This window comes from Rhinoderma darwinii, chromosome 4 (genome assembly GCF_050947455.1).
Source record: "Rhinoderma darwinii isolate aRhiDar2 chromosome 4, aRhiDar2.hap1, whole genome shotgun sequence".
Lineage (NCBI taxonomy): Eukaryota > Metazoa > Chordata > Amphibia > Anura > Rhinodermatidae > Rhinoderma > Rhinoderma darwinii.
This window is the reverse complement of record NC_134690.1, coordinates 84,356,873-84,362,872: the sequence shown is the minus strand read 5'-3', so window position 1 is coordinate 84,362,872 and position 6,000 is coordinate 84,356,873.

The following is a 6,000-nucleotide window of genomic DNA, read 5'->3' as shown; positions in this document are numbered from 1 at the left end:
CGAGCGAGGACACATCGGCACCAGGCGACAGAGGCTACATCGACTTACCTGCAAACGCCGATGCAGAATCAACTGTAGCCTCTGTCGCCTGGTGCCGATGCGTCCTCGCTCGTCCAACACGATGCAGGACCTGGGGCAGGAAGTGATGTCACAGCGTGATCTCTCGAGAACACGCTGTGTGTCTGTGCACTGCCAGAAGCTGGGTGTTAACGAAGAGAAGTGGATGATGCTGATTCGTCAGCATCATACGCTTCCATTCACAACGCCCAGCTAGTAAAACAAGTAAAAACGCCCAGATGTACACACACAATACACGCCCACTTGTACTTAACTTTAAACACGCCCAGTTGTACTTAAAGAGGCTCTGTCACCAGATTTTGCAACCCCTATCTGCTATTGCAGCAGATAGGCGCTGCAATGTAGATTACAGTAACGTTTTTATTTTTAAAAAACGAGCATTTTTGGCCAAGTTATGACCATTTTTGTATTTATGCAAATGAGGTTTGCAAAAGTCCAAGTGGGCGTGTTTAAAGTAAAAGTCCAAGTGGGCGTGTATTATGTGCGTACATCGGGGCGTTTTTACTACTTTTACTAGCTGGGCATTCTGACGAGAAGTATCATCCACTTCTCTTCAGAACGCCCAGCTTCTGGCAGTGCAGACACAGCCGTGTTCTCGAGAGATCACGCTGTGTCGTCACTCACAGGTCCTGCATCGTGTCGGCCACATCGGCACCAGAGGCTACAGTTGATTCTGCAGCAACATCAGCGTTTGCAGGTAATTAGCTACATCGACTTACCTGCAAACGCCGATGCTGCTGCAGAATCAACTGTAGCCTCTGGTGCCGATGTGTCCTCGCTCGTCCGACACGATGCAGGACCTGTGAGTGACGACACAGCGTGATCTCTCGAGAACACGGCTGTGTCTGCACTGCCAGAAGCTGGGCGTTCTGAAGAGAAGTGGATGATACTTCTCGTCAGAACGCCCAGCTAGTAAAAGTAGTAAAAACGCCCCGATGTACGCACATAATACACGCCCACTTGGACTTTTACTTTAAACACGCCCACTTGGACTTTTGCAAGCCTCATTTGCATAAATACAAAAATGGTCATAACTTGGCCAAAAATGCTCGTTTTTAAAAAATAAAAACGTTACTGTAATCTACATTGCAGCGCCGATCTGCTGCAATAGCAGATAGGGGTTGCAAAATCTGGTGACAGAGCCTCTTTAAGAAAGGCTCATTTGCATAAATATAAAAATGCTCATAACTTGGCCAAAAATGCTCGTTTTTGAAAAAAACAAAAACGTTACTGTTATATACATTGCAGCGCCGATCTGCTGCAATACGAGATAGGGGTTTGGAAATCTGGTGACAGAGCCTCTTTAAGTGAGCACTTAACAGCAGAGCAGTCGCCAAATATTACATATATGGCCACTGGATATGTAAAAAATACTGATCACCCCATGTGTTCTTCATGGAATGCTGCAGTTTCCTTATAACTCATGATTCTATTGTGTAACTAGCACGGTTTTCCCATACGAGGAAAAGATGTGACAAAAACAGTCACGTAAAACGTAGTGAAACTGCAATAAAACCACATCTATTTAATATATGACTCTGACTACCAGTACTATAACTATTCATACAGATGTGTCTAACCTTAACCCTTTCAGGACTGAGCCATTTGTTGCTTTTTCATTTTCATTTTCTACTCCCCGCGTTCCAAGATCCATAACTTTTTATTTTTCCATCAATGGAGTGGTGTCAGGGCTTATTTTTTGCGGAAAGAGTTGTAGTTTCTATCGGCACCATTTAAAGTACCCTATAATATACTGGAAACTGAAAAACAAAAAATATTTGTGGGCTGAAATTGGAAAAAAACGTTGATTCCTACATTGTTTTTTGGTTTTTGTTTTTACGGTTTTCGTTGTGCGGTAAAAACGACAGCATACCTTTAGGCTATGTTCACATGGGGTATTTTGCCGAGTTTTTTGACGCGGAAACCGCGTCGCAAAACTCGGCAGAAACGGCCCAAGAACGCCTCCCATTGATTTCAATGGGAGGCGTCGGCGTCTTTTTCCCGCGAGCAGTAAAACTGCCTCGCGGAAAAAGAAGCGACATGCCCTATCTTCGGGCGCTTCCGCCTCTGACCTCCCATTGACTTCAATGGGAGGCAGGAGAAAGCGTACTTCTCTCTGTTTTATGCCCGCGGCGCTCAATGGCCGCGGGCGAAAAACGGCGCGATAATCGCCGCGAAAATCGGCGTGCAGGGAGAGGAATATCTGCCTCAAAGTTCCAAACGGAATTTTGAGGCAGATATTCCTCCCCCAAAATACTCTGTGTGAACATAGCCTTAATCTGCAGCTCAATATTATTACAGTGATACCAAATTAATTTAGGTGTTTTTGTATTTTACTACTTTTACAAAGAAAAAACTAAAATTTGTTATGTTTCATCACATTCTGAGAGCCGTAACTTTTTTATTTTTTTGTCGATTGAGCGGCATGTGGGCTTATTTTCTGCGGGACAAACTGTGGTTTTTATTGGTACTATTTTATGGTACATTCTACTTTTGTATCACTTTTTATTACATTTTCTTTAGAGCTAAAGTGACCAAAAAACAGCGATTTTGACGTACATTTTTTATTTTTACTGCGTTCACCGTGCAAGTAATGTTATATTGTAATAGTTCGGACTCTTACAGATGCAGCATTACCAATTTTGTTTATTTTTTCTATGTTTTACATTACTTTAGAGTAAAAATGGGAAAAGGGGAGTTTTTGTAACACTTATTATTATTTTTTTCACTTCTAAAACCTTTATTTCTATAAAACTTTTTTTACACATTTTATTAGTCCCCCTAGGGGACTAGAATCAGTGATCGTTACATCGCTGGTAAAATACACTGCAAAACTAATGTATTGCAGTATATTGTCATTTTTACAGGCCCCTGTTAAGCCCTTCCAGAGGCATGAACAGATGCAGAATGAAGGCAGACTTGGGGCTGCCATGACAACCATTGGCACCCCGTGATGACTTTGCGGAAGGGCAGAGGAGCTGTTGGAGGGGGCTGCCCTTCTCTTTCTAACAACTTGGATGCAGCGGTCGCGATTGACTGTGGCATTTAAGGGGTTAAATGGCAAGGAACATCGCGATAACTGTTCCTGGGGTTAATTCTGGGTGTCAGCTGGAATACCGGGATGTGCTGTTACGTCGTGGTGCGCGAAGGGGTTAACTTTTTTTAGTTGCTTTGTTTTCTACAATTTGTCATTCTACCCATTAAATACAATCTCGCACCGTGCAGTAAAAAAAAAGTGTACGTTTAACATCAACCTATTTTTAACATGGGAGTCTATGGGGGACGGATGGCATCTATCAAAGGCATTCATCACAGCCATCAGTAGAAAACTCATTCGTCAAACGTATACTTTTTTAAACGTGGGTGTCTATGGGCAACGGATGGCTGATGGGTGACGTCATTTTCCACAATACCTTTCTGCTTATTTTTTCCGCAACGTGTAGATGAGATTTGTTGAAATTTCATCCACTTTGCTGCTACTCTAAGACGCTGCAGATTTTCTGCAATGAAATCCATTGAGGGAAAATCTGCAGCTAATCCACCCATGTGCAAAATTCTTTGTGGGAGGGAATGTAAAAATAACGCAATTCCACTATTGTTTTTTGAATTTTGCTTTCATGACGTTCCCCATGCGGTAAAATTACAAGTTAAAGGGCTTGTCCACTACCGAACAACTGATGACCTATCCACTGGATAGGTCATCAGTATATGATCGGTGCATGTCCGACACCCGGAGCCCGCACCGATCAGCTGCTCTGGTTGCCTCTGGGCACCGGACCTCCATGCCGGAAGCAGATGACTCCGGCCACAGAATAGCGGCCGGGCTGCAATACAAAGTCAGCCAAGCAATACAAAGCAATAGCAGGCAAGCAATACAAAGTCCAGCACAAGGGTACCTGAATAGTCCAGCCAGTGGCAGAGGCTTTAGCACGGATGACAGCAGGTGCAGCAGGTTGTGCCAGACGTAGCGGATGGCAGCAGGTGCAGTAGGTTGCACCAGATGTGGCGGACGACAGCAAGAGCAGCAGGCACGACTCCAATCACTAACAGGCTCAGGAACAATAACACAGCACGGGATACAGGAAACAGGCAGCAGGGCACGGGAACAATGGGAACAGGGCAAACACTAAGGGACCAGTTGCAAAGACTAACAAAAAAATACTAACAATGCTCAGGCAATGAGCTAAGGGGCAGGGCCCTTCTTATAGTCCAGGGTGATCATGGGCTAATTGATGATGATTCCCATGTGCACACGCTGGCCCTTTAAGGTCGGGCACGGGCGTGTGCTCGCACCCTACGGGACACAGCGGTCCGGGGTGGAAGTGAGCCCTGGCGTCTCCTGGGGTGGAGATGCAGGCCAGCACAGATCAATGGTTGCAGCCGCCGGAGGGTAAGTAATCCCGATGGTCCGCAGCCATGGACGCTACACCCTGCAAAGGGTAAATATAGCAAACCTGAAACTGCTGCCAAAAAGACGAACATTTTTGTATGGCTTTTCCGTCACTTTTCAGAACGACCAGGCATCTGCAGCCTAAAAGGGATAATTTTTGGAGCTTTTTTTAATTTTAGCAAACATAAAAAATCAGACAGTGCAGTGTGTTTTTAAAAAGGCTGTTTGTTACCACCGGCTACCATTTGTTTACCCATGGCTATATATATTTCTGTCACTTTGACATTACTAATGCTTTCTTGGTGATAAAGAGCTTGAAAAGGGGTTTCATACAGTCCTACAAGTCCTCAGAGTATCATACACAACTTTTAAGGACAATTGGGGCGCTGTCGATTTGCAACAAATTTATTGAGACCGAATCAAATCTGGAGGCTGTTATTTTTAAAACAATAGATTTTTATTAAGCGTTTTCCAATATTAACAATCTGACAATATACAAATAAATTTAAACGTAGAAGTAAACAACATAACATTCAACCAAATGACAATAGTGTAGAGTCAATATGCAGATACGGTGTATCGAGATAAGGGCATCAGTAATGATACAGGGTATACAGCAGAGAATAGCGAGTTAATACAGCCGAACGTCAGCACGCAAACCAATCCAAATTGCATTACATTACAATATCCGCAAGTAGCTAATCCTTTGCACCTCCTAAAAGGACCGAAAAAGTACACTTTGGTGGTAACAATGCGGGGTTGGAAAAATCTGCGTTTGAAGTAGGGACTGTGGAATTAGCAACCCCATTTATTCTGGAACCTGGTTTGTAGCAAATTTTGATTTGCTAGCAATTGTTCATGTAGCGTCCATGGCAACGGGCCGTCGGGTTTACTCACCTCCCGACGCCCACAGCCATGGATCCGTGAGCACTGGTTCCCATCTCCTTCCTAGGAGACGCCAGCGCTCACTTCCTCTCCGTTCTGCTGTGTCCCGTAGGGTGCGCGCGCACGCTCGTGCACGGCCTTAAAGGGCCAGCGCGCACAAAGGAAATCATCATCATCATCATCAACTGCCATGATTTCCTGGTCTATAAGAAGGCCCCAGGCCTTCTGATCCTTGCCTGAGTGTTGTTAGTCTATCCCAGTCTGTCTTGCAAATGGTCCCTTAGTGTTTCCCCGTTCCAGTTGTTACCCGTGCCCTGTTACCCGTTCCTGTGTCCCGTATTGTTCTTGTTCCTGTGCCTACCGGTGTTGGAGTTGTCTTCTGCACCTGCTGTCGTTTGCCACGTCCAGTGTCGTTTGCCACGTCCAGTGTCGTTTGCCACGTCCAGTGTCTTCTGCCACCTCCAGTGTCTTCTGCCATGTCCCGTGCCTTCTGCCACGTCCAGTGTCTTCTGCTACATCGGATACTGCCCGCCACGTCTGGCGCTACCTGCCGCACCGGCCTCCATCCGTGCTGAAGCCACAGCCACCGTCTGGACTAGTTCAGGTACCCAAGCGTTGCTATCTGCTATTGACTTTTGTGTAGACTG